Source organism: Vigna unguiculata, chromosome 10 (assembly GCF_037176805.1).
Source record: "Vigna unguiculata cultivar grain cowpea cultivar isolate G323 ecotype 2 chromosome 10, ASM3717680v1, whole genome shotgun sequence".
NCBI lineage: Eukaryota > Viridiplantae > Streptophyta > Magnoliopsida > Fabales > Fabaceae > Vigna > Vigna unguiculata.
The window spans coordinates 47,875,192-47,886,522 of NC_140801.1; positions in this window are offsets into that span (position 1 = coordinate 47,875,192).

Below are 11,331 nucleotides of genomic sequence, written 5' to 3' on the forward strand. Positions count from 1 at the left end.
TAATTTTTAATTACGAAATTGGTTTCTAAAAATATTTCTTTGTAGTGAGAACCATCACTATTAATTTTTACTATTATATTAAAAAAAAGTGTGAAGTAATCATTTAAAATGGTATATAATAGTATTGTGATATGATGTAAATAAGTAATACCTAAAAAAACCTATTAAATTTATAAAGTAATTGTTATTTATCTATATTAAAATGAACATTCGGAAAAAAAAAAATAATGATTTAAAAAATTTCAGAGATAAAATAAAAAAATATTATGTAAAAACTAAAAAGAATTATTTAAAATTTATTTAAACTCAAATCATGAACGGGTTAATTTTATGCATACTTAAAACATGTTTATGTTTTTATTTATCAACTTTTAAAATTAAAGAATTTATAAACTGTATCACGAAAATTGTTGTAAGGGCAAAGTTCTGGTAAACGGAACCTAAAATTCCAAGCGCAAACGTCTCAGATTATAGTTAAATTAAACATGTTTCGTGAACCAATAATAATGTTGCGAATGACGAAGATGCTCCTGTGTGGTCTGCGGAAGAGAATGTTCATCTATCTGTTAAAGCTGCCAAAAATTCATCAATCAACAATGACAACACCGTGTTGACAACCTTATTTAGGCTAGTTAATTACATTCCACATTTCATCATGTAACATCCTATTTAATTAATAACCCTAATTAAAGAAAACGTCACACAAGATAACATAGTAACGCGGTCTTGAAACATAAGCATAATTTCTTACAATCCAAGGCACACTACGATGCCCAAAAACAAACACGTTATACAATTTAATGGAATCATATAGAAATCTAAAAAGACGGACAAGTACATGGGTCATAGCCCTAAAGAAAAGCCCAGGAAGAACATGAAGTCGAGCCCAAGTAGACTATGCAGCAGAATCATCTCTCCATTGTTGACCATGAGTACCTCTCGCATCTGCTCCCATCAATAAATTGATGATCATCACAAAGGTAAAAGAGCAACTACAAAGTAATCAAACAAGCAAAGGTTAAGCTAGAGCCAAAAAGATTTTATCATACAATCAGATATACTTTCACCGTCCCATATACATACATCATCCAAGCATGTTATGACCTTCCAATCAATACACTAAGACTCGACTCGACTTATCCGGATACATATAATCTGGTCGGATTCAGCGGATGCTTGCACTTGTGGTGGATTACCCTGCTCACCCCCGAACTAAGTGTTACAAGTGTTACAATGTTTCAATCCCCACACACAAGGTTAACCCTTAATGAGTTTCAGGCCTCCTACTACTCTCACCACAAGAGTCAGTCCACTCTAAGTGAGACTAACTGACTCCTTAGAGTGTCAGGATGCAACCTTACCTTGAATCCTTACCAAATTATATAGATGGGGCACCACCATGGACTCCCACTAATAGGGGCCATGGAGTTATGTCCCGACCACTGAAGCACCACCAAGAAGTCTCACCTAGAGACTTATGGATTTACGTACTGACAACATACCAATCACATTCCAAACAAACAAATAATATTGATCATGCATTTAACACCTTCCGCCATCCTTTGTAACCCATCCTCATTCATATTCCATGTTGATTTCATACCATCCCATTCTTCCCAATTCAGGGATATAGAACTTCACCTCATACCAATGCCATGCCATAAATGTAACATTATTGTTTATACCGAATTCATGACCACATATATAACCAACCATTTCATTGAAATCGCATGCCAAGATTTATCCAAGTTCATCATTCACAATCCATGAATCACATCACTCACGCAAATTCCTTCATCTCATACTTTATAAATGCATACCAAGACATACATATATCACAAAATAGTATTCATCCCAAATAAATGAGTGCCAACATTTAAGTACTTGCAATTCCATACAATCAAGCACAACCCACAACCATAATTCTTACACCAAAATTCCCAAGAAAATTTATTATCACAAAGACCAAAATTATTGCAGTAATGCGTGACACATTTCTCAAGCTACAGACATTTAATTGACGATCCAACCGGTCAAACCATAAAATAGCATGTTATGAACCACATGTCAAAATTTGAGCTCAATCCAATGGTTAATGAGTCGAAAAAATCAATTTTACTAAAACTGCGCATATCAGAAAAACACACAGTCGCCCAGCGACCCAGGGCACTCGCCCAGCGACATTGTAGCCGTCTCCGAACATCGGTTAGGCATAGTAACGTGTGAAGGGAGTTACCTCAAGGCTAATATTTCCTTTGTGGAAATAGAATTCCTTAGGGGTTACTGCTTCTTTTTCAACCATCATAAGGGGTCCCGCTCCTACTCCACATTAGGCTGCATCTTAGTCTATTCCTAACTGTAGCAGCCCCACGTGCGTGATTACTATGCCGATGTTTTCTACAATCACATACGCTAATTCAAACAACAAACAAGAAACTAGCTTTCACTAACAAGAACTAACCTTATTAAACTCCAAGTGAAGCAAGCGAGAGAGAGTGCTCCTCGGAGAAGGAGCACGAGCGGAGCGAAGCGTTGCGACGCATAAGAATACGAGAAATAACGTCAAATATCACAGTTTCATGAATATTTGAACACCTAACTCAGAAATATACCAAAAACCCCCAATCTTTTCTCATATTTCACAAAAGATTAATCACATAAAATAGAAATAACGTGAAACCCTAGCTTCCCTTACCTGGAAAAGGGCTAATATTGGACTTCGACTCTTAAGCCAGCGAAACCAGTAGCTCCAAGGACAGACCTATGAACAGAAACAGTGGCACGAAAAAGGAGATTGGATTCACACAGTGAGTCCCGACAAAAACCACGAAAACAACTTAGAAATGCTAGGTTCGAGAACTAACTTACGTGAACGGGAGATGGAGGTTGAGCTCACTTGAATTTGGGTAGATCTCTGATAACGTTGTTTTCTACCTTTTATTGATGTTAAGTTTCGTGAATAAAATCAACTCCTACATAACTTTTATCTTGTTTAATCCTCTAGTTTATGTTGTTTTTGCATTGTTTCGTATTTTAGTTGTTTTGTACATTTTTTACTTCTAATCTCTATTATGAGTGTGTGAAATAAAACAATAGGAAGCAATTCTGGTGGAAGAAAAAAAGCTAAAGCTCAAGGAAGCATGATTGGACATGAAAGATTAACTTTTACACAAATAATCATGTTGAGGGACACCGAGATCAAGTCCAACACTACAAACATGGAGAAAGGACTCACCTATATGTATATACTGCCTTGTACCACCCTTGGAAGGCCAAAAAATGATCATTAGGCGCCAGGGTCACTCGCTGGGCTCGCTGGTGGCTCGTTGGGCGAAAATTACAGACCAGAACTGCAGTATTCGAGTCGCTGGGCGAAAATTGGCTCGCCCAGCGAGGCACATGTCTGGGAACGTCGATTTTAGGCCTCACTAGGCGAGAATGAAGCCGTTGGGTGAGATTATCGACCCCAATACGCAAATATGATTATTTAATCATGTTTCTACGAGAGTATTAGGAGATTCCTCATTTTTCACGAATAGAAACACCTTGGGTGCTTGGGAGAGACTCTTGGAGGCTATTAGGGGTGTTGGGAAACTATCCCTTCTCTTTCTTGGGTTTCCTTCCTCATCCATGGAGGTTTTACCCCTTTTGGGTTGGAGAGGATGATGGGCTACAAAATTGGAGACGAAGATGCGAATGGGAGGCGCAATTAAAGCATGAAGCAGTATTCAAGAACCTTGGGAGCACTAGTGTAGAATTCCCATTTTACCTCGCCTTATATGCCTCGGTTGGCCACGAACCGAAGCATATAATGGCGCAGTGGCATTTTTGCAATTAGAGCCAAGTTTTACGCCTTGGTTCTCCAAATATCCGAAGCCAAAGAGGGGTATAGGCCGCGGTTCGCTCAAAACCGATGCCAAAGAGGGGTATAGGCCTCGGTCCAGTAGGACCCGAAGCCAAAAAGTGACTGGAAGTCAAGGTATAGGCCTCGGTCCAAGGAGACCCGGTGCCAAAAGGGGGTCAATGGCTTCGGTTCCTCTAACAACCGAAGCCATAGGGTTTATTTAGGGTTCAAAATTCGCAAACCCTTCTTCCTCCCCGCCCCAGCACCTCTGCAATTCCACTCTCTCTCTGCTGCACCCACTGCCACCACACCCTCCGGCCACCGTCGACCTCCTCCGGCCAACGCAACCACCACGCGAGCGAGCGCCCTCCATTTCGCGTCTCTCTCTGTCGCAAATCTCTCTCGCGCGCTCTCTCTCTCGCACGCTCTCTCTCTCTCTCCGCTGCACCCACTGCCACCACACCCTACGGCCACCGTCGACCATCTCCGGCCAGTTGCGACCACCTCCGTTTTATGTTTGTTTATTTCGCACTTCTCTTCAAAGTTCTATTTTCTAGACTTTAAAATGTTCGTCGAGGAGATGCAAAATAGTCATCCCGAGGGAGGACTGCGTTTTTTTAAAGATTTTTTGTGAGCATTGTGACTACGTGTATTGGGCATTGGCAGAACATAGTTTAGCCTGCGAAAATTTGAATTAAAAGAAAAATATTTATCACCTATGGCCTCGGTCCTAATTGACCCGAGGCAGAAAGCTTTGTATATGGCACCGGTTTCAAAACAACCGAGGCATAAAACTGGGTCTATGGCTTCGGGTGATAACCGAGGCCAAAAGGTGTACCTTTTGGCCTCGCCCCAATATGCCTCGGTTCCATATCGGAGGCTAAATGTGGAAAATAACCGGGGCAGAAAGTCCTTACTGCACTAGTGGAGAGGGATTGTTTCTACTTTATGGTTCCAATTTCTTCCATATTGTTCAATTTTTTAAAACCCTAGGTTCTCCACCATTGAGAGCAATTTCTATTTGTTGAGATTAGATGTAAAACATTGAATTCTTGTGTAAAATTGTGTTGTTAATTTATATGCTTTTCCAATTCATGTTAGTATTTGATTTCCATGCTTAATGCTTGTTGTGGTTTAATCACCCATGGCTTGTTTGTGATTCTTGAGGTGTTGGGAAACATCTTTAGAATCTAGATTTGAAATTAAATACCTAATGGATGCTTGTATCTAGGAATAGAACTTGGTTCATTAGTAATTTTAGATTCTTGAAACTAATGCATGATTTCACTTGTTGAGGATTCAAGGAATTGAAACTTGATGATTAATCATGGGCTCAAAGGCTCTAGGAATAGGATTTGAGTATTCTTGTGAATTGATTTTAACATGAATATGCAATTGGGATAATTTACAATGTATGAGAATGAAATGGTTGAAGTCTAATCTAGACAAATTGTAAATACACTGTTAATTTCTTGTTGCACACAAACTGTTTCATAAAATAGAAAAAGAGTTTTCATTGTGTTTGTGTGAACTTTGTGTCTAATTGAGTCGTGAATTACGAGAATTGTCACGCGTTGCACAATTTCCTTGGGAGAGAACGATAAAATACTTATTACTTGCTATGTGCGACCGGTGCACTTGCCGTATTGGTTTTTCACTAACAATCTCCAAACCCTAGCAGAGGTTCGGTGGAGAGAAAATGGGTGAGTTAGAGCACTGATTTTTCAGAATGACTTACAATTGAGGGACCGTGAAGTAAAAGAAGAAAAGGTCGCCGACTGCTACTAAGAACCTAACAGAACTTTTCCAAATGTGGGTTCCAACAGAGTTGAGGACCAACTTCGACTTTCAGAGTTAGGAAAGCAAGCTCAGTTCAGAATGGCTACTTACCAACAGAGGATAGCGAGGTACTACAAGGCCAGAGTTCAATTTGGAAATTGGATCGAGCTGAGCCGGAGCTGCTCCTACTGACTATGATTGATGCTTTAGGAGCCTTAGTACTCTATGGGCCAACCCTTTAGACCCAACAGTGTGACAACCCTTAACATTAGGGCACTCAATAAAAGTGGGTCTTACATAATGCATTTGGATTTGGCCTATCTTTTATTGTATTAATCACTCCAAAGCTCTGAGTACATGCTAGGAATTTTGTTTGTGTACACAAATATCGCCGAGATAGTTTTCATGAGAACATTATGTACCTAGTGGAGATGGTGGAACAAAAGATATACCTGTAAATGGGTTTGAATACCCAAAAGGTTCTACTATGAATAAATTCATTCTTTACTGGTAAAAAAGTAGATAAAATTAAGAACAAATGAATACAAACACATTTTTTTTTTAATTTTTATCAGCATATAAGCACACATAATTCAGTCAATATTTAGTGACAGACTTCATGACTTCACCTTTACTCAATACACCGTTCATCACTTTTAATCTCACACACTACATAATATAAATAATAATGTATTTCATCTTCAACTTTAATTAGGTAGAGCAACACATTTTTTTTTTATAATTTTTTGAAACACAATCACACGTAGTAAAATAGGTACATATTCATCTTCATCCGTTCTTTATGCCTTCAGTCTCTTCTTAATTACTGCAATATTGGAGTCGGCAACAAAACCTAAACAAATTATAAGAAGTGAAAGTAGTATTATAGCGAATATCATGTTATACATAAATCTCAAAACTAAAAACTGACAAAGAAAATATCCGCTTAAATTGATATGAATAAAACATAAACTGACACTAATATAAAATTGTTTACGTAATAAGCATGTTATGCTGTGAAAAACTGCTTCCATATAATCATCACCTACATGCGCATAGAGCAAATGATAGTGTAACTGACCATAAAAAAGTAGCAATTTAAGTAGCATTATTCGATGTACCTTGTTCGCTATATTCATCAGTATCTGAGCTATTGAAGAACTGAAATGATGGCACCAGAAGCATCTGGAGCCTATTTAAAACCAAAGTATATGCACAAATTAATTTCAAGCACGATGCAACTCAAAAGCACATTACGCTAAAAATAACGTTCTCAATTCAAAGCACGAATAACCAGTCTTGTTTATGGCTTTGATACTGAATTCCCCTTCGAGAATTAGTTGAATTATATTTTTCCATGGAATAGAAAGATCTTAGCCTACTTATAAGTTCTTTCGAAACAAAATGTCTAGTATTTTTAATGAAAATTATTAAAGTATAATGCAAATTCTAGAAGAATCTAGAAAAATATAAGATAAAGTGGTTGAAATGTAAAGAAACTTCTAGAGTATTGGAGAAAAGCCTAGGATAGAAAGAAAAATCAAGAACATTCAACTATGTAGAAAACTCTAGAAGTATTTGCATTAGTTCTAGCTAGAAGTTTCTAGAATAATCTATAGGTCTATAAATACCCATGTATCCTACCATTTGTAACATGAAGAACAACTAACACAATATCCAATACAACTACTCTCAACTACAAAATACACTTCTCCAACTACTACTTTCACACTCTACTATCTACACATTTTCTCTATCCCTTCAACTATCCCTTTCACAACCTTAAAATACTAACAGTGGTACCAGAGCTACGTTTGATCATTTATTGGGCGTAGAAAAATTATCTATTACTTCCAAAACCTTCCTTTTATACTTCCAAAAGAATAGAGTTTTTTCTCTTAATCTATGGCTTCTAACATTGTTCACTTTTCTTCAGTCCCCCTACCAGTTTTTACCGGTGAAAATTTTGACCTTTGGAAACTCAAACTAAAGACATATTTTATCTCACAAAAATTGTGGGATATTGTTCAATCTGGTTATACAAAACCAGATAATATTGAGACTCTATCTGAGGAGGAACGGAAAAAGCTAGAAGATTCTGAACAAAAGGATGCCCAAGCATTGTTTGTTCTTCAACAAGCTGTGGGAGAAACTATCGCCAGGAGGATCATGGATGCAGAAACTGCAAAAAGGGCATGGGATATTTTGGAAGAAGAATTTGAAGGCAATGAATAGGTACGCTCCGTTAAACTACACTATCTAAGAAGAGAATTTGAGACCATCAGAATGAAGGAATCTGAGACCATTGAAGAATACTATGGAAGAATAAAAGAAATAGTGAATAAAATGAAGTTATATGGAAAAGAAATTAAGGAAAAAAGAGTGGTAGAAAAAATTATTATCACTCTCACAGAGAAATATGATTCCATAGTAGCTTCCATAGAAACTTCCTCGGATCCATCTTCTCTATCAATAATTAAATTAGTTGGTCTCCTTGGAGCGCACGAAGCAAGATTAAATAATCGTGTTGATACAAATTCAGTCGAAAATGCCTTCCAATCAAAGCTCAAATTACAACCAAAAAGGAGAGAAGAAGAAGAAAAGAAAAATATTGAAGAATATTCTACAAGCAAAGATTCTAGAAATTTCTCTGGAAGCAAGAAAAATAAATATCCTCCGTGTGGCATTTGCAATAAGTCAAGTCATGCAGAAAAAGACTGTTGGCATCGTGGGAAGCCAATATGTCATTATTGCAAGAAGCCGGGACACGTGGAGAAATATTGTCGTAATAAAAATAAGCATCAAGCAAACTTTGCTGAAGAACATAATCAAGAGCAACGTTTATTCTATGCCAATCAAGAATCTCATAGTGGAGAAGGAAACTGGTACTTGGACAGTGGATGCAGCAATCACATGGCCAAAGATCAAAGTATCTTCAAAGACATTGATAAATCTATCAATGTCAAAGTTCGTCTTGGAAATGGCGCCACAGTGGAGTCTCAAGGCAAAGGAACTGTCATGGTGGAGACAAAGAAAGGTATGAAATTCATCAAGGACGTTTTACTAGTTCCCAACCTTAAAGAAAATCTTTTAAGTATCGGCCAAATGATGGAGAATGGGTATTCTCTTCACTTTGAGAAAGATACATGCAAAATTTATGACAAGAGAAGGATAGAAATTGGTGAAGTAAAAATGGAGAAGAGAAATAGAAGCTTTCCCATAAGCTTCAAACCTAGAACTAATATTGCCATGAAGGCGGAAGTTGATGACTCATGGCTTTGGCATAGGAGATTTGGCCACTTCAACACACATGCTTTAAAGCTTCTATATCAGAAAAACATGATGAGGGATCTTCCTTACTTGAAGGAGAACAATGAATCATGCGAAGGATGTCTTCTCGGCAAGCAACACCGATTGCCATTCTTAACAGACAAAGCATGGAGAGCAAAAGACTTACTAGAATTAATCCACACCGATGTTTGTGGACCGATGAGGACGCCTTCACATCACAACAACAGGTACTTCATCCTCTTCATTGATGACTTCTCTAGAATGACATGGGTCTATTTCTTAAAGGCAAAGTCAGAAGTCTTCGGAATATTCAAGAAATTCAAGGCTCTTGTCGAGAAACAAAGTGGAAAACAGATAAAAGTACTTAGAAGTGATCGTGGAAAAGAGTACACATCTCGTGAGTTTGACAAATTTTGTGAAGATGAAGGCATAGAACGACAACTTACAGTCGCATATACTCCACAACAAAATGATGTTTCGGAGAGAAAGAATCGCACAGTTATGGAGATGGCAAGATCAATGTTAAAGGAGAAAGGACTACCAAATACATTTTGGGCAGAAGCAGTCTACACTGCTGTCTACCTACTCAATAGATGTCCTACTAAAGCAGTCCAAGACAAAACTCCAATCGAAGCCTCGAGCGGTAAGAAACCATCAGCTAAACATCTAAGAGTATTTGGATCTGTTTGCTATATTCATGTTCCAGACCAAAAGAGACACAAACTAGAAGACAAGACCGTACGAGGCATCTTCTTGGGATATAGTACACAATCCAAAGGCTATAGAGTCTATAATCTTCAAACAAAGAAGCTAACTATCAGCAGAGATATTGAAGTAGATGAAAGCGCTACTTGGAACTGGGAAGAGGAACAAATTGAGAGGAAGACAATATACATGCCCAATAATCAACCAACTACAAGCCAAGAAGATAACAATCAAGATACCATTATAACTCCAGAATCTCCTGCAACTCCAACATCAATTCAAGATCAAGAAGAATCATCGCCTGAATCCACTCCGAGACGAATCAGATCTCTAACAAACATCTACGAATCTTGCAACTTGGCCATACTAGAGCCTGGAACCTTTGAAGAGGCCGCAAAACAAGAAGAATGGGTCAAGGCTATGAAAGAAGAGATAAAGACAATAGAGAAAAACAACACTTGGGAGCTAGCAGATTGTCCAAAAGATAAAGATATCATTGGAGTTAAGTGGGTCTTCAAGACAAAGTTAAACCCCGATGGTACCATACACAAACACAAGGCAAGGTTGGTAGCTAAGGGTTATTCACAACAACCTGGAGTAGACTACAATGAGACATTTGCTCCAGTTGCTCGACTAGACACAATAAGAACTCTAATAGCCCTTGCAACACAAAAAGGATGGAGCATCTACCAATTAGACGTCAAGTCTGCATTCCTCAATGGTGTTCTTGAAGAAGAGATCTATATAGAGCAACCACCAGGATTTGTGGTTAAAGGCCAAGAAGCCAAAGTGTTGAGATTGAAGAAAGCTTTATATGGCTTGAAACAAGCTCCTCGTGCATGGTACAGCAGAATCGATCAATATTTCACCAATCAAGGATTCAGGAGGAGCAAGAGTGAGCCTACACTATACATCAAGACACAAGGTCAGCATACTCTTTTACTCTCTCTATATGAAGATGATCTTATTTATACTGGAACCAACACAAAGATGTTGATGGAGTTTAAAGAAGATATGATGAAGACCTTTGAGATGACTGATCTTGGCTTGATGAGTTATTTCCTCGGCATAGAGGTAAGTCAAAGAGATGATGGAATATTCATCTCACAAAAGAAATATACAGAAGATTTGCTGAAGAAATTTAAGATGTACGGGTGCAAACCTGTAAGCACACCACTAGTGACGAATGAGAAACTACAAAAGGTGGATGGAGCACCAGAAGCCGATGCATCTCGATACAGGAGTCTAGTTGGAAGTCTACTTTATCTGACGGCTACACGACCAGATATCATGTTCGCTACAAGTCTCTTATCAAGATTCATGCAAAATCCAAGCCAAATACATCTTAGCATAGGCAAAAGAATTTTAAGATACCTACAAGGAACCAAAGAGCACGGTATATGGTACAAATCCACAGGCAATCCAACATTGCTTGGTTATACTGATAGTGATTGGGCAGGGTCAGTGGACGACATGAAGAGCACCTCAGGCTATGCTTTCTCACTTGGATCAGGAATATTCTCTTGGGCGTCAAAGAAGCAAGCCACAGTTGCCCAATCAATTGCTGAAGCAGAATATGTGGCAGCCACTGAAGCAACAAGTCAGGCTATATGGCTTCGAAGAATACTCAAAGATATGGGAGAAAAACAAAGTGGCCCTACTGCAATTAATTGTGACAATAAATCAACCATTGCAATGACAAAGAATCCTGT